The sequence below is a fragment of the Micropterus dolomieu genome, linkage group LG23, assembly GCF_021292245.1.
Source record: "Micropterus dolomieu isolate WLL.071019.BEF.003 ecotype Adirondacks linkage group LG23, ASM2129224v1, whole genome shotgun sequence".
Classification (NCBI taxonomy): Eukaryota; Metazoa; Chordata; class Actinopteri; order Centrarchiformes; family Centrarchidae; genus Micropterus; species Micropterus dolomieu.
The window spans coordinates 31,009,149-31,027,687 of NC_060172.1; the positions used below are offsets into that span (position 1 = coordinate 31,009,149).

An 18,539-nucleotide genomic window follows, 5' to 3' on the forward strand; every position below is an offset into this window, starting at 1 on the left:
CTATGACTTTATGAAACACTTAAATTCGTCTAATTGAATTTCCACATTTTGTGGTTGGTAGTTCCAGGTTTGTCCATCACCGCAAAGAGGTACCAGAGGAGCTAGTTCCACTAAATATAAGGGTAAAAGTAAATGTTAATCCTGTGTCTGTGTGTCTATATGTGTATGTCTGAGAGAGAGAGTTATTGGAGTATTTCTTTGTGCTAAAATATTCAGTTTTTGTTGGTCATTTAAGCCTTGACCAATGTTTGCTGTCTCTAGGTAGTCAAATCAAGCCAAAATGTTATGCTATTAGGAGAGATTGATGAGGGGGAAGACGTCATAGAACAGAGAGGGGCCTGAAGGCATAGTATATTTTATCTCATCAGAATAAATTGGTCCAGATCCAGAGATGATACATCAAGTGGCATGTTTCATTTGCTTGTGCTCGTCTTTTATAATAAATCGGTGCAGTCATATTAGTGTGTGTTATGAATATCTTCGTCCCACAGGTCAGACTGTGGATTTTACTGGCAAAATGTTCTGAAAAAGTGAGGGGTTTGCTGTGATTCTGGGTGTTTGGAAAGTGTTGGCTGCTTCCCTCCATCATTTATTTAATAGTGAGTCTGCAGTTTCCAGCTGGTTTGAATTTGTAGCTGAGGCCTGTTTGTTTGGCGTCTGCTCTCCTGTTGTCTCACTGCTACATACTATACCACTCCGCTTTAGCACTAAGGCCTCTCTAAAGTCCCTTCACTTACAGATATCTTCTCTCTCTCAACTCAACTTCAGCAGCCATTGTATATTAGTCTATGGTAATATCTAAAATGTTGGCATTGGTTAGAAGGAAACTAACCGCTCAGTAGATAAAAGGAAAGAGAAAAACGAATCGGACAATCCATTGCAATTTAACTAAGTACTTTTTTCTCCACTGGAGGTTTTATCTCTTCCTTTGATCATAGTTATGTCATTGTGTGTTAAAGTATCTGCAGTTTCTGTTTTTCTCTTGGTGAAGTAGGGAAACTGGACCAAGGTACACAAACAAAAGAACCTCTCTGCTTGTGGGCTTATTTTTTTAATTTTTTTTTGGCTGACCAAGTTTAGCTCTTGGGGCCCCCACCAACTTGTCATAAGAATCAAGAGGGTAGAGATTACATTTTATGTCAGCAAGTTTAGAAAAACTTGTTGTTCTTGTTAATTTATCAAACCCTGTCTGCTGTCATATGGGTGTTTAGGAGAAGAGGTATTCAGTCATGAGCACAGGCCTTACTGCGGCTCAATTATATTAAACAGCTCTTTGAATAAAACAATGCTGGCCCCATCTGGTCAGTATTTGAAAAAATATCAGCCGTGCTGGCTCTGGGTTAGTCCTTCTATCCAGCGCCGGGCCTGCTTCCATGTGGATTTCATTACAGCCTTTTGGCTTTGGCAAAATCGGCAGCTTTTAATCTGAATTAACGCAGCAGCTCTGGACCACAGAACTCTTTCAGTGGCACTCATCCTTGACTTAAGAGAGGCACTGTCTCTCTCCCCTAATTTTGTCAAGTTAATCTCAGCGATCCCTTTCTCTGAATTTCAGTCACTCCAGCACTCCTCTCCGTCAAGTAAAGTCTCACCTCATTAGCGTTGTGTCTCTCTGTCACCCCTGGTGTCAGCCTCCATTACTCTGCCAGGAGGAGAGGATATGGGTGGGGTGTCGTCCCTGTCATGTCATCATCTATGCCATCCAGCCACAGCTTTCTCTTTATTAATGAAGCGTCTGTGATGAGCCCAGGCCTGTTGTCCCAGAGGCCAAATAATCGTTTTACAGTTATTGGAGAAAAGGGGCCAAGTGGCTCATGAAAGAAGCTGTTAAATAAACACCAGCTCAAGTTAAAAAAGGAGGCTGTGAGGGGGTCTTTTTTCTTTTCCTTTGAAAGTTATTAGTGTAAGCTGTTTTCTCTATATCTGAATAATGTTTTTATTTCCAAAATATTAGCTGCATGAAGAATAATACTGTGTTCATGCGGTCAAGTAACATAATTCATAGCACTTACTGATACCCACAGTATAGGCCTATGATGCAATAACATACAAGCTGTAATGGTAATCCAGTGTAAATTGCAAGACTAGACAAGGTTTGACCATGAATTGTTATATATATATATATATATATACACACACACACACACACACACACACACACACACACACACACACACACACACACACACACACACACACACACACACACACACACACACACACATTTAAAATCAACATTAGCATAGAAAACTACCTTGGGCATTTTGGTCATTTTAAAAGTTACAGCTAAGTGGCTAGTTCCATTCACAGAAGAGCTTATATCATATCTTCAGATTTGTTTGATTGCATCTCAACCGTTTTGTTTGTTGTTCCGCTCCAGGTTGTCACCCACCCATTATGACGCCAAGCAGGCATTTCTAAAGTTTTAGTGGACAAATTACTGCCAGTACTGTTGTTGTCCCCATGGGAACAGACCTATTTTTTAAAGTTAAAACAAGTCTCTCAGCCAAGTCGTTGGCTCATGCTTTTCAGAGCAATTAGGATGCTGTCCACAGACACTGCACCCTGCCTTACCTAAATATGCATCCAACTACAAATATAAACACAAATACACATGCTGTAATTATATTATGTCAGCGCATGTGTTTGGCTTTTATGTGTTTGGAGCCTTGGCCTCACAACCGTTACAGCAGTCAGAGTGAAACTGTTTGGAGCACAGAGTTATTCTTGAGAAGAGGAGAAGATTGCTCCTCGCCGTGACTGTGAGATCCAAGAAGCCAGAGAAGTTCACCTGTCAGCAACAGTGTCATAATTCATTTCCTCCATCCCTGTTGACAAAGCTTTATCCAGAGTTATGATCGATGTATCCATGAGAAGTGCTGTGTGAACAGTTGGGGTATTTTTTTTGTGGCTATTATTTCACTTGACCTTTAGTTTTATTTTGTCAGATGTCATTAATGCAACTCAAAGATTTTATCAGTCTTACTTTTTTATGTTATTGATGCGATCATTTACTGTATTACAGCTAATTTTTTCTGAAGCTGCAAGTGGTTCCTTTTATATGGCTTTTGCAAGCGAGCCAGATTGACCCGTATTTCACTTTAACCTTCCATTCAATTCAGCAGTGGCCTTGTTCCAGCTTATTAGAGAGTTAGAAACCACACATTCAACCTCACACTCTTTCCCTCATGCTGAATTAATGGAACAATCCACATAGTTGGCCACCAAAAATGTGTGTGTGTGTGTGTGTGTGTGTGTGTGTCGAGGGAAGGGGAGGGGGAAGGGGGGCACAATAGCTATTTGTTTCTTGTTCATCATTTTCTCTCCTGCTTCGCCTCTCTCTTCTAGTCACATTTGGATGTAATTCCGTTTTTTAAAAATCCATGTAGCAATTATTTTATTTGTTTATTTGCTTATTATGTAAACCTCTGCAGCCATTTTTTTTTTGACAGGGTTGAGACACATAACCTGCGAGGGTATAAGGAGAAAGCAGTATGATAGGTTGTTGTCATCTGAGTGCACAGTGATTTTGCTTTAAATGTATTATGTTTATTGTATTATGTTTATTATTATATTAAGACATATTACAGTATATTGGCAGCAACTGGAGACGAAGTGTAGGCAATGAATGCAATCATTGTATCATAGGCAAACAAATTAAGAGCTGTGAGCTGTTCTTATTAAGCACAAAGTTCAGCAGGTTGACCTCAGACTGAGGACGTAATGAGCTTGGATCAGCCAGTCTAATCACAGATTACAACTATTTATCTGATTTAAAACAAATAATGCAGCAAATGTTCCACATGGGGTTCTGGCCACGAGCACTGCAGTGCTTTCCAGGTAAAATAAAATATTCTATAGGGGAGATTGTTTCCTGTAAAGACCTGTCCCTGATTGTAATCAGCCATTCATTATGAGAAAATATTTTTGTACTGGGCTAGAACTTTTTTGATTTCAGACGCTGCATCCCATTGGCAGTGGGAAAAGGTTTTAACATCTTTAACACTATGCAGGGTCACAGTTGAACTAACCCAGATGACCAGAGAATGCTCCAGGCTATCCAAAGTAAACCGGACACAGCCTATACTCTTCCCATACCGTGGCAGCTTTCAATTTGAGAGCCAGTGAAAAAGAATGCAGAGGGTTTTCCTTTTCTTTTGTTTATTGTCACATTATTATTATTATTTGATTATTTTTTTTTTATCCCCTTCACGAGAAATCATTTTCATCACTACTATATTTGCTGAACATACGCACTGAATTTTACTACGTAATTGTTTGTTTGTGTAATTTGTCAATCAGAGCTTGTGACTGGAGATACTGGAGTTTACTTGCTTATTATCCAAGCTGAGTCATTACTATTATTTCCTTTTTGCTTGCAGAGTGGCACTCAACCATGTTACAGTATAATATCACTTTTGGTCTTTAGTACTGTCAAGTGTGACTAAAATCAAAGTCAAATGGAGCTTATATTTTATACCATATTTCAGTGTAATCTGTACTTCTTAATAATACTGTCCTTTAAGAGTTCTTTCTGAAGCATAATGTGGGCTTTCTTTGCCAGTGTCTCTTGGAAAGCTGACCGAATTCTCAGATCTATTCTGCGAAAGCTCAGGCATAGTTGATCTTTCGGCTTACAACTAGGATGCCTGCTAATACTTACTATGTTCATATCAATATCTTGATGGTTCACACACAAGCACACATTTACACAGATACAGACTAAAACAAAAACAGAAATCTTACAAATCTGCAGCATGTCCCGTGTGCACAAATACATATAGCTAAATCCTTCACCATGTGGATATATGAAAGACCTCTTGTTTTCCAATTTTACTTTTATCCTCACCAACTCAAATTCCTCCACGGAGCAGTTTGATGCTGCATATTTTTCCTGGTTGAATAGCAGCAGGATCTGGCTGGATATCCCTTTCAACTCTGTGAAATATTGGAAGTCAGAGCTTTAATCTGGGACTCTCTGGTTACTGTTTTGATAGGGCATGTAGTTGGCCAGTCAGTTGTACTGTAGGCCAGACATGGTCATTTTACTGTCATCAAGGTTGTATTCATACTTGACAAACTGTTTCTATGAAGTAAGCTGAAGGAGGTTTATAGGGTTATTTGCCAGATGCAAATGTTTGCTATTTTTATGTAGTGAGAAAAAGTGAGAAACAACCAAACTGAATCCCAGATCAATTATCATTCATTTCTTGTTATGGCTCACTCACCTTTTTGACTTGCTAAAATAGACAGTTAAAACAAGCAGATATTTGGGATAAGTAGCTCTCGACAACCCTCACTCTGAAAGCAATATATTTGACAGTCAGACAAACCCAGACAGACAAAATACACGGTTCGCCAGCCGAGGCTCACACCGTGAGCCCAAATCCAGTGGTAATGCTAATAGAAAATCTCAGTTGTAAAGCCATCCACAAAATAAAGAGGAGAGGAAAAGAAAATAATATGCCCATTTACAAAGAGTGGAAGGGAGAGGAATTGTGGGCAGCATGAAGCCAGGATAGGCACCTGCCCACAAACCATATATTCATACTCCTCTCTGGCCTGCTATTTTCCTAGGGGCCTTGTGGAAACACAACACACGTATAAAAAAAGATTTCCCTTGTAAAATACCACAACACTTTTATTCCAAATAATAAAATGAGTGTGATCAGACTCTGGCTAAAATTAAAATGTTTTAATGACTATATTTGACAGCTTTATTTAAAAGGCATAGTACAACTAAGGTAAAGTTTGTTGTGTTTGTTCAGGAACACTTTCCTCCACTTTCCATGCCAAGGAGAAGACATTAGACCTGCGCTGAGTTCAGGCTATGCTGCATTACACATTTTGTGCATTTCACTGTTCGGCACCATTCACCGTTCAGCCCACAAACGTTTGTGGCTTCCCTCAAGAACAAGCTCCGTGTGCTTTGAATTTGAATCTACAAAGTAGTGAATTAGCATGTTCTCCTAGGTGTGCTTTATCCAGGCACCGGGAGTCCTTGTGAGACCTGCCATGGAGGATTGATGATGGTCCTGCATGCCAATACTGCTAACAGGAAGTTGACCTCAGTGTTGTGACTTGGCAAATAGGGTCAGGCTGTGTGGGTGTTGGGTTACTTGACTGTTACAGTGGCGAGGGGCATTATCCCTGGGGACCAGAGCGACCCTCAAGGATCGTGGCTCTTCCAATAGGTGTCGCTGTAGCACACAACACTCATTGGTTTCCACTACGGTCCAGCCCATAAACAGACTAAATAACCACACATGAAGGGATCTCATTAAGACTGTAGGCATTGTAGTACCCACCTCTGACCCCCCCTGCAGTGATTGGGGTCAGAGGAGACTAACATTGCTCTCTTGTAACCGGTGGTCTCCCTAACTGAATTTCCTATTCATCTCACACAGCCTTTCCCGTAATTATGTAAATCTGTTGACTGAATTTGGCAGCAACATGATACTCAGAAAAGTGTAACAACAAGTAATGAAACGGAAGAATCTGGTTTGAATTAGGGCTCCATTTGAATCGGACTCAGGCACAGTGAGTACACCACACCTGTATTACATTACCACAGTGTGGAGGAGACAGAAAGGAGGGGAAAGCAGTGAGAACAAAAAGCGCAGAGGAAAAAAGATGTTAAATGAAGTGGAAGAACTTAGAGTATGCAATATTATAAATTTGAAATGGCAACAGAGACAGGAAGTACAAAGAATATTACATTTCACCTGTTAAGGAACTGCTTAAACATATAGTCTGAACTATGCAGTCATGCAGTTCCCATGGACACTTGAGTGTTGTGTTTATGTTGGTTCTTAAACATCTTACAGTGATAACGCTGCTGCTAAAGTCAATAACTTCGTCAAACAGCATAATCTTAAACATACTGCTCCACTATCTACTTTCTAATCATCTAGAGCACTCTGAAAGGCAATTAATGTCACAGTTGCAATGAGTACAGTTTTCCTGGCCTGTAGCGCAAAATCGTCTTGGGGGTTTGGTAGGATAGTTGACCCAGCAGTGTTACCACATTTCAAGCTTCTAAAAGTCCCTCTCCAACTTGGTAGAAAAACCAAATTGCACCTTTCCACTAGACATTTAATTTTAGCTCTTCTCCAATGACCTCGCTCCACATGCCTGAGCAAGATCATTGTGAACATTATTATTGTATGTGCTGTAGATCAGTTACAGACTTCTGTAAGCTACAGGCCTTTAGATGATAGAGGCTGATAAATAAAGTAGAAATGATTAACCTGTGACTTCCAGTCAACAAAGAAACAGTCCTGTTATATCTCTTCAAATTGCTGTTAACAGTTAGCCATATTTCAGTCATGCTAGACACTTCTTACTGTTGCTCATACACTTCCCTTATACATTGGGGGATGCTCAGCGGAAGGCTGGGCTTTGATTTCCACAACCTGAAAGTGTTCCTAATCTGTTTTGCAACAACCACTAAGAGCTCATATCTAAAAATACTTCTATCTTTAAATTTAAAATCATAAACAAACTAGAGCATGTTTGTTTTATTGTCAAGATGGTTGATTTATAATTAGTGTCAATGTAGCTGTAATTGATTTTTTTTAGACATCAGTTATTCTTATTTGTGACAATTTAATCATCATTTTCTGGAATTGACGGGAGCAGTTTTTCAACCAGTAAACATTTAATATTGACATTAAATCTGGGGCCTCATTTATACACAGTGCGTACATACAAAACAGGGCTGGAAACGTGCGTACACCACTTCCCAAGCAAAGGTTGTGATCTATGAAAAACAAACTTGACGGGAAAATGTGATGTCTTCCACACAAACTCTGAACCATGCGCACGCACATAAAGTGGAGAAATGAGAAACGGCAATTCACATGGCAGAAGGATAAAACTGTTTGAAATGAATAGGCCTACTATTGTGTAAAATAAATTGAAATATTACCTCTGAGTAGTATAGGCTTAAAGCCTTTCTGAATAACCAGATTTAGGATAATAAACACAAACAGAGATTTCTGTTTCTGCAAAAGAACGCCTCAAATATGTTGTACAGTTTAAACGAGAATCATATTAATTAATAGGCTACTTGCTTGCAGTGCAATTTATTCTCATAAATAAGGTGACCATGAGGACAAATTACATTTAAATTGATGCCGTTTTCAATGCATCTGTCGAGCAAATACGAGTGCATAGTTTCATGTAGCCTATTGTTATCACATGTTCGTTGCCTTATTGAGCCAAACACATTACGGAAAATATAACACTATTTTATTAAGTAGATCTTTCAGCTAATGTCATTTTGCCTACAACAAGTCATATTTCTTTTAAATCATCAGCAGCCTCGTTAAGTGAGTGGAGTGAGTTTGTGTAGCCTAAATAAATGTTCAAACACAAGCGGAATGTATTTGGTTTTCCTCTCTTTTCAAACAGGGGAATCCAAATTAGTACCTGGATCATCCCGTCTTGCGTGTGTGCGTGTCCCTCCAGCCAGTGACGTCACTACTCAAGAGTGATGCCCGTTCCTGCAGATCGGTCATAAACAGGTGGAGCTCCGGTGCCCCCTTTCCTCCAGTGCACAACAGTTGCGTGAAAATGCATTATTTACCCACCAAACAGAACATGCTTCAGCTTCACCAAAAGGAACATCAGTGTCACACTGAGTTAAATTTTGTTTTGTAGCTTTTCTGTCAGAATTTGCCTCCTTTTCTTCATGCAGTCAGTACGTATTAATATTAATGAGGGGCGTTTAACTGACCATTTATAGGAAACTATGGGTGTTTGAAGGGTCGGACATGGAGCTCCCTCATATGCACCACATTTCAAGTTGATTGTGATTTATAAAGGGAACATTGCTTACAGGTGTGCATACACACGGCCTTATAAGTCTGCCCAGTCAGTGCAGAACACACGCGTTTCTGGCAGTGGGAATCTTGTGTCACTGGTGGACACCATGGCTTCAGCTCTATTCTTTTGGTGTATCTGAGTATTTAATTTGAATTGAATTCATTTATAATCCACAGTGCTTAAGAGTTCCTGCACAGATGCTTGTGTTGGATATTAACTATCTCTGAGCATTTTTTATGAAAATAAACTCCACACATAGAAGAAGTAATAATTTGTTGCTTTGTTGATTATTATTTTCTCTCTCTGTCTGCATTTGGAAAGTTTGAAGACAGGCTATTTGGATAAACAATAATTTCCCAACCATTAGGCCATTGCCCTAGCCGTTAAATTTCAGTATGGCATTTTCTGCCCATGCATAGAGTCTAAATCTAATGTATCAAAACTTTAGCACGAAAAATAAAAAATACCTTTTTGCTAGTCATGTATGAAATGGCATGAATTTTTCATGCTATATATATACAAAAATGTGGGAAGATATTTTCTGTGGTAAGCAAACGCCTGTGCTGTTTATGAATCCAGATTCCCAGTTTGGCTTAAAGACTGGATGATGATGACCGTGGGACATATTCAAGGCCAGAAAACTGCGTCGACTTTAAGGGAAGTGAATTTCTGATGTGAATGAATTATATGAATCTAGCCAGACTCAAACAACTTTTCAGCCCCGCTCTGTATATTTATTGTGACACATGAAACGCTGCAGTGATTAATCAAGTTGGATTTCATATTCCACACTGTACCACATGATTGTTGAGGTTTTGAGCCTCCATTGCTTCATGTGAGGTTTTATCTATCATTGTCCAATACTAAGCTGCAAATGTAAAGAAATCGCAGGTCAGAGAATAACAACAGAGAATAGCTGTAAATACACATCAAATGGAAACAGTAAGCAACAATAAAAAATTAACATAGTATTCTCATGTTCTCATTCTCCTATAAAACATCTTTAAAATCATTCTTTCACTTCATGTCCCAGCTGCAGCCATTTTGTCTTGGCCATTTTGTATGAATTCTGGTCAACTTTTCACTGTAATTTATTTAGTGGACGACTGAATGCCGTACAGAGTGAGTTTCATTATGTGCCCACGATAAGCCAGATGGGCAGAATCATAGATGCACCGCACTGTAGCAGACATAATCGACCATTTCAAATCCACCAGTGAGCTAGAAAGAGCTGCTCAGAGGGGCCATCCTGTGTAATGTAAATCAAATGAACAAAAAAGAACAACAAACAGAAGGCTAAATGTATAGAAGGAAATGCCGGTAGACCAGAAAGTAGAGTCTTACACCGTATTGCATTTTATATACAACTCTAGACAACATTAGTGGTTCTGGGGAGTCGTTTTCTGTATATGTTTTTAACCTTAAATATTCATGTAAGTTTTCAACCTTCGTGTTAAGAAATAATGTTTTTACAATGGGCTCCTGGCATGTCTGTTACAGCTGAGAGAAACCATGGGCCAAACGAAGGACTGGGTTTTCTCACACTCTTTTGTTCCATGTTTAGGAGTCTTTTTGGGGAGAACAAAAACTGAATTTCTTAATGATACTTTATCAAAGTCATCTTAAAGCAACACTGGTTTGCAAGTCAGGTATATATATTTAATGTATGTATCCTAATGAATTATTGACAGACCAGGTGCATCAGTTACTTAAGATGGCACATAATGCAGTTACAAATCAGGTGGCTTGTTAGAGGTTAATGTTAGGCTAGATTGAATGTAGAACCTGTGGATAAATTGTGTGGCGCAACAAGTTTTGTTATTTTATTATTTGTTATCCAATTATCATAGCTACACACATTGAAAGGAGAAAGTACAGTTCAAGTGAGATGTTAAAGAGCTGTTGTGATTGTAACTTCCACTCTCTGGTACAGCTACAAGGCAAATCAAAAATAACTGATTGTTTTATTTTCCATGTTCAATGTAATAGTAAAGCATAATTCAATTATTTTGAAGGATTTGGGTTAAAATAAATATACTGTATAACACAAAAACGTATGAGGTCTGGCTTTGCAGCTTGGCCACAAAAGATAACGCCAATGGTGTAATTTGTCAGGACGAGTCAAACTGTTTATTGAAATGTCAAAACAATAGATCAGACGGAAATCTCTCTGTATGTAAACACAGACTTCTAACATTTGTACCATATCAGCCCAGGTGAATGAATTGTTTATTTCCTCAAAGCTGGACTGGAGATTTCGAAAAGTTGTCAACAACAGATATTTTGGCAAGCAGGAAAAAAGACGTTGATCAAAACATCTTGAGCTTATGTGTGGCTCACAGAGCCAACAAACAAAAACTAAAAGTAATTGGATAACCGTGCCACTGTGTGAGTTAGTTGTTCGAAAACAAAGAGACGTAATGAGAGGATTACAAGAACAAGCACACACAAATTTAATGACCACTGAAATGAGAAGAGTAAAACTTCACCTGCTGTCATAAGGAAAGTTGGCACTTGCAGTCGAGTGTGAAGAAATCCTCTGCAGGCAGATTCTTGGTTAGAGTTGATAGCTCCTTGAGCTTAATCATAGACATAAGTGAGGTTTGTGTGGGGTAGGTGGTTTTCATGCGCCAGCCAAACGGTTCTAGAGGATGCTATAGATGTCCAAAAGCCGTTCTCACAAGCCAAAAGTTAACCATTTTATTGCATTTCTCACTTGAATTTATATATATTAAAATCTTTGAGCAATAGCCCACATATACATATATTACCACCAGTATCACTCCACATAGAGGTGAATGCAGCATCGCCTAGAAGTACAGCATATTAATAATACAGTAAACGCTATTTTATTTGACTCATCAGCTTATTGTCTGGACTTTTAATAGTAATTGAGAGAGAGTGAGAGAGAATAATAATTCTAATAATCATATCTAGGGCTGAACCCCAATAGTCGAAGATTCGATGCTTTGATGGGCGGAGCCTGATTCGACTGTCAATCTCACAGTCGAAGCTTCGCAGCAAAACAAGGATCACGCCATTTTGGCGATATGGGGGTGCTCAACGTCTGATTTTACATAGAACTACCAGTTTTCTCCCAATAAGTTAATATACAGCCTATTACAATATACATTTCAACTTTAAATGATGTAAAAAAACATTTAAGTCAGTGCGCAAGTGTAGGTGGAACGTGTGTGTGTGCGCGTGCGTGCGGCAGAGGAACACTTGCTGAAGAGACTGAGCTCCAGCTTCACTGGTGCTGAGTTCTCCGCACCTTGCGGGACTTTCGGATCATTTATCACCGTTGATAAACCACACAAAGAATATTTTATCGTTTTTAAATAGCCGGCTAGTTGAAATAGACCCACGAGGAACCGCGACGTGTGTGTAGTTGTCAACAACACAGCATGCACGCAAAACTCACAAGACCGGTGAATGGCAGGCGAGAGAGAGAGAGAAAAGGGTCTTCAAATAGCCTCAGTTTAGCTGGAAATTTACAGTGTAAGTTGAATGAATAGAGACTGCAGCTCTGCAGCAGCTTCTCAAGATTAGATTAGAGCGGAGCTACCGTGTTTTTGAGCAGGAACATGGGAGCAGTAAGTGGCCTGTAACCACAGATCCAGACTCTACAGCCAGAAGAGAGGAGAGAGATGAGAAAGCACAAAACAATGTGAGAGGGATGAAGAGGGCGCCGGTGCAGCTAAAACAAGAGCAATATGATCACTTTTCCTGGTTCTTGTCAATCCATGTGCTGGATTCTGGATCAACTGGGTTTTAAGAGACTTATTCAGGTAGCCTCATAATAAGGAATTGCAATAATACCGCCTAGAAGTAACAAATGTATGGACTCGTTTTTCTGCATCATTTTATGACAGGATGTTCAGGATTTTTGCAATGTTATGTAGGTGAAATGGCAGTCCTTGAAGTTTGATTTATGTGGTAGTTAAATGATGTATCCTGATCAAAGACAACTTTAAGATTCCTAATGTTGGTGCTGGAGGCGAGGGCATCCAGAGTAACTATATCTGTAGATAATGCATCTCGGAGATGTTGGCGGCCAAGTACAATTACTTCAGATTTGTCAACATCAGAAAAACATCATGAGTTCAACATCAGAAAATTGCAGGTCATCCAGGTTTTATGTCCTTAAGGTATGCTTGAAGTTTAGCTAACTGGTTGGTTTCGTCTGGCTTTATTGATAGATATAACTGAGTATCATCTGCATAACAATGAAAGTTTATGGAGTGTTTCCTGATAATATTGCCTAAAGGAAATATATATAAGGTGAATAGGATAGGGTCCAGGCACAGAACCTTGTGAAACTCCCTGACTAACTTTAGAGTGCATGGAGGATTCATTCTGAGATCGATCTGATGAATTTTACTTAAAGCAGCTTAGAGTGGTTCTTTTCATGCCAATTAAATGTTCAATAGGATACGATGGTCAATGGTGTCGAATGCAGCACTAAGATCTAACAAGACGGGAAGAGTACTTTGTCTGATGCAAATAGAAGGTCATTTTCACCTGTGTTGTCTCAATCGAGCCTAACTGAAAATCCTCAAATATACAGTTTTTCTGTAGAAGATCACACAACTGATGTGCAACTGCTTTCTCACGGATCTTGGAGAAAAGGAAGGTTAGGTATAGGTCTATAGTTGGCTAAAACCCCTGGATCAAGAGTGGGGTTTTAAAGAGCTACAGCTACTAAAGGACTGTGGTGCATGGCCTTTTAATAACCAGGATAATAATGATCGTACACTTTAACAAATAGAATTGGCTTTAGTGTTTTTCAAGTTGGGTGTAAAAGACCCCAAACAATGCTGATCGAATGAGTTATAATTTTAATTAGGTTTAGAATTGATTAATAGGCTTCATTTGAAGATAGCTGCAACTCCACCTCCTTGGTTGGTGCCTTGAGGAATGTGAGTATTAATATGACTGTAGGGAGTGGCTTCATTAACGTATTCTCCATGACCCAGCCATGTTTCAGTAAGACAAAATAAATCCACATTTAATTCTCCTATTTTTTGCACTACTGCAGCGGTGGTGTTACTTTTTAATAGGTTTTTATGCACAACTCCTCTTCTGTTTACTTTTGATTTAATTAATTGAAGTGGTCAGGGGACAGATACTGTCACTATGGGGCTGTGGGTAACTACTCTAATGGAAGCAAAGGAAAGCTTGTAGGACTGCAACTCTGCCTCTGGTTTTGGTCCACAGATTTCTAGATACAGTAACTGGTTTGTGTTTTTCTTTCAAAAATAGGTTGACTGTACAGTTTGACTGACCACTTTGTTTGACATACTGGTCACTCAAACACTTTAACTTAATTAATATCATAGATGGCGTGTCCCAGAAGGACCAGTTGAAAAGATGATAGAAATGACGTGAATGGTTACATTACAATGTAACAAATTAGTCCACACTAATGTTCCTAATTTGTTGCAGGATATTTTTCTACGCCATGTCATCATTCAGCTCTTATTATATTATTTGTTTTTACAGCTTGTTTTTTAATTCACTGGTATGTAAACTGTTCATGATTCAGTAACCTTAACCAAAGAGACACAGCCCTGAAATGTTGTCACTGGCAGGTTATCTCCCATAGCTCCAGTTCTCTACAAATGAAATCTATGTATGGAGACGTATGTCTGTGTCAACCTCTCTGCTGAAGTATCCAGTCCACAGTTTGGCCAGAGGGATGGTGAGGGAGGAACACCTGGTCAGCCCCTCTATAACAAGCTGTCATAGTACCTAATGAGCTCCCTGATTATCTTCCCCAGGGAGTAAAACCTATCTACTCTGTAAAATAACCATTTCTATTTTTACCCCAGTGGACAAAAGCTTTCTGATTATAAATCACAGGGTAATTGTCTGTGATGCAGGTCAGACATGCACAGGATATTCCAGAGTTTGATTTGGAGACTTTTAACCTCTTGACACATGAAACGCAACTCTCTTGATGAAAATATCCTGCGTCCTAGATTTGCTCAACTGCCCATCTCCAGTGACGATGGAAGACAACTTGTTGACGCTAATAAGTGCACCAGTTGAACTTTTGGGATGTTTGCGCTGAGACGCGGCTCCTAGAGTAACCTCATGGCATAAAAGGCGGAAGGGGGGGGAAGTGTGCTTTGTTACCTGGGCCACCCTCCTACATCACCACATCATCAGCAATCAGTCTCAAAATTCTCCTCAGCCCGCCCACATTTGTGGTGTGATCTGAGGGTGATTGGTACTGACGAACTAAGGGAAACAGTAATACGTGGCATAAGCCAGGCAGTGTTTGTTTAGCCGCTGTACAGAACTCAGGGCAAACAAGCAGGTTTTGCCAAATGATGGGTGGCATGTACTGTAAACTGACTGGTTCCCGCTGGCTCTAGTCAGTTTAAGTATGTTTATGTGTGGTTATGGCTCCAGTGGATTGGCAGGCTGGGGTTGTATACACTGCTGCATTCTTTGGGCTGTTACTCTATCTTTGAGATGGATGAGGATGAGTCCCCAAATTCTCAGATGTGACGGGTCAGCTGCGGTCATGCTCTCACACACAATCATACCAAACCTTGCAGTCATACCAACTGATTACCCACTACATATGCTGCTGAGTTTCCAAAGCCCTGTGTGGGTTTTGTTGAATAGGTAAACAGGGAAGGGAGTGTCCAGACACAAAAGTGTGAGCAGCAACGAGGAAACCTGGCCGGATCTGTTTCACTATGTCATCATGTGAAAGAGCCCCCACCCCCAACTCCTCTCGCCTTTCAGCTGTCCTCAATGGGCCCTGGGAATTTCTCACCACGATCTGGTTAGCCCCATTACAAAGAACCCTGTGGCCAGCTTGAAAGCACTCTCCCATACACATACGCACAAGCACGCAAAGGACTCCAATAGCATTCATCACAATGATGTATGAAAGGGAAACTAGAAATGACAAGCTGTCTCAAGTGCACTGATTCTGAGCAATTTGTATGATCTGGTTTGGAGCTGTTGACATAGAAACACTCTTAGATTGTTTCTCATTGCCGTGTTTGTATAAAAAAATTCTCCAAGATACTCACCGTACTGGGTTGTGGACTCCTGTTGTGTGCAACAGAAATAAATTTTTATTTTTTTTTACCTTATGTCAGTTACAACACATTGCCTCATATCAGTTACCACACACCAAAAAGATCAGTATGGATTTCCAGAACAGAATCTAAACCTTTCCGCTCAGCTGTTTGTTTCCATCCTACAGTCATAGCTTTCATGGCGCCGACAATTGGAAATGACACCCATCTTCATGTCATAAAGCTGCCTCACACATTTCTCCCTCTTTTACAACATTCTCTCTTCTCTTACCCTCCATACTACACAGCTGGGTCACTATTTTTTTCAGCTTGTCTCAAGCGACTGGGGGGGGGTATATCCAGGATATATGCTGCTGGATCAGCCGCAAAGCTACAGTATTCCAAACTGTCTGAATGTGTTTAACACATCTCATTACAAAGACAGTGTGAAGCAGCAGTCCCTCAGTGCTGGTGGCTGCCAACCAGACACTTAGCACAAGTGTTGCTGGTGCCCTACTGGCAGAGATTTGGCAACAGCTTGAGTGAACATGCATCCATTAGGTAGAATTCCTCTGTGTTGGCCTGTTGGAGGCAGACATTATGAAGACCAGCTACATTCCTCGCAGAAATATTAAGCATCCACACATGTGCTTCCCAGTAACATCCTTGTATTTTTTAATCCCCCACAACGAGCTCCATAGTAATAAAGGCCTCCTGGGGCCAGTGATGTCAGCCATCACTCTCTTGTCTTCACCCACATCCAGTTTCTGTTCAGTTGTTGCACGCTACGGCAAGATCTCTTCACATAAGGAAAACAATTGGAGGCACACATACAAATGCAAACTCATGTTCTTTCTCTCTCAAACACGTTCTCAGACATACAGGCGTGTAATTTGACATAGAGCTCCTGTCGGACATGCAGCATGGTTATTACACACACTTCATTGCTCAGGCCAGGTAATGGGACTTAAAGGTGGCATTTTGTTACGCCCTATAACTGAGAATCAAAGAAAGTATACAGTATATCCAACAAAGACTCTTTACCTTTTCTGAAGCCAAAATATTTATTCCTTGCTCATATCTGATTCACAATTTCTGATTCATAGTTTGTAGACCGTAACCTTGAGATTACCATGAGACTGGGATTTTCCTTCCCCCCCCCCGATGCTGCTCTGTTTCTAAACTGGTGGCGTTATTGATCTTGGCCTACTGTTTCAAACCCAATTCCGTTTAGCCAGCCCTGTGGACAGCGTAGCGCCGTCATTTGGTCAGACCCTGAGGCTTTCTCTGAGCCATGAATGGTTCTCTATGTTGCTCTCGTAGGTTTTGGACCATTTCATCACCAGCTGGGTTTTGAGGCGACATCCTGTGTCCAACCCTCCCTCAATCTGAGCTTCTTTTGATAAAGAACTCCTCTGATACTATCACGACTGTTGTTTTTATGGCTCCCCCAACAGATACGCACCATTTGAGGCCAGAACACACACATGCACAAACATACTGGAACATTGATGCTAACATGTGAACACTTGTACACGTCGCACACATACTGTACCATTCTGTATGTTCATACCATACAGTAGACATTATCCTGACAGTTGTTCAGACAGAATGGAATTTAACCTATGTTAAATAGACATTACTTTGGTAATGGCATAATATGAATGAATGTTACAGCATTTGCCACACTACTTAGGGGAAGAGCGGTTGTCCACTTATCAGAAGGTTAGTGGTTTGATCCTCGGCTCCTCCAGTCTGCATGTCGAAGTATCCTTGGCCAAGATGCTGAACCCCAAATTGCTCCCGATGGCTGTTCCATCTGTGTATGAATGTGTATTTCTGTTCGGATGGCAGATGACACCTTAGCCTCTGCCTCAGTGTATGAATGTGTGTGAATGGGGTGAAAGTGATGTAGTGTTAAAGCGCTGTGAGTGGTCAGAAAGACTAGAAAGGCGCTATACAAGCACAGACCATTTACCGTGTACAAGAAAACATGTATTAATGTGTTTTGAGGGCTGCAGATACCCTGAAAACCATTTGTCTTCTCCTAAACTCTCAAATATAAAACAAGTAAAGGTGACCTTTGCTCCCTGAGGCTTAAAGATGTATTTCTCTGTAATTCCTTTATTATAACGTCGCTCATCCATTATGTGCTCATATATGAAGAAGCAGCATGTTATCCTGGGTGAGTGGTGTGTCAGAGTCATGTGCGCCTCCATCTTTTCACCAGAAGTGTGTGCGTGCAAAAAGCAGAGTGGTTGCCGTGGCACCCGAGTGGAAACAAAACAGATGTCAGCTGGTGCAGGAAGTGTGTGTGACAGAGGGGCCTCGGAGATATACGCTGGACGTGCGGCATGATGCTCCTCTGCTGTTCAGTAATATAGGTTAAATAAACTCTCCGGGACAAGAGTTGGCTTGCTGTGATATCACTGTTAGAGGAGATATTTCTGGCACCAGAGCTGGAGTTTCAAGGTGGCCATGTTGATTTCTGTCATCATGAAATAAAGCACTGTGGTACAAAGGAGGGAATGTTCATGGCACAATTTAGAATAGGGTCTAATGAAGAGAGATTGTGGGAGAATGTAATGGGGTTTCTAATGTGCTCTCTTTGCCCCATTTCGTCCAGATGTTTTAACAGTGAGTTAGGTTTTTCTTGCCACCCGCAAC

General features: G+C 40.4%; 1 protein-coding gene across 1 annotated transcript in view; it reads left to right on the plus strand.

Annotated features, from left to right (window-relative positions):
* The window catches only part of uvrag (UV radiation resistance associated gene), a 95,865-nt gene that overhangs the window by 64,959 nt on the left and 12,367 nt on the right, over positions 1-18,539 (plus strand). The window lies entirely within an intron of this gene.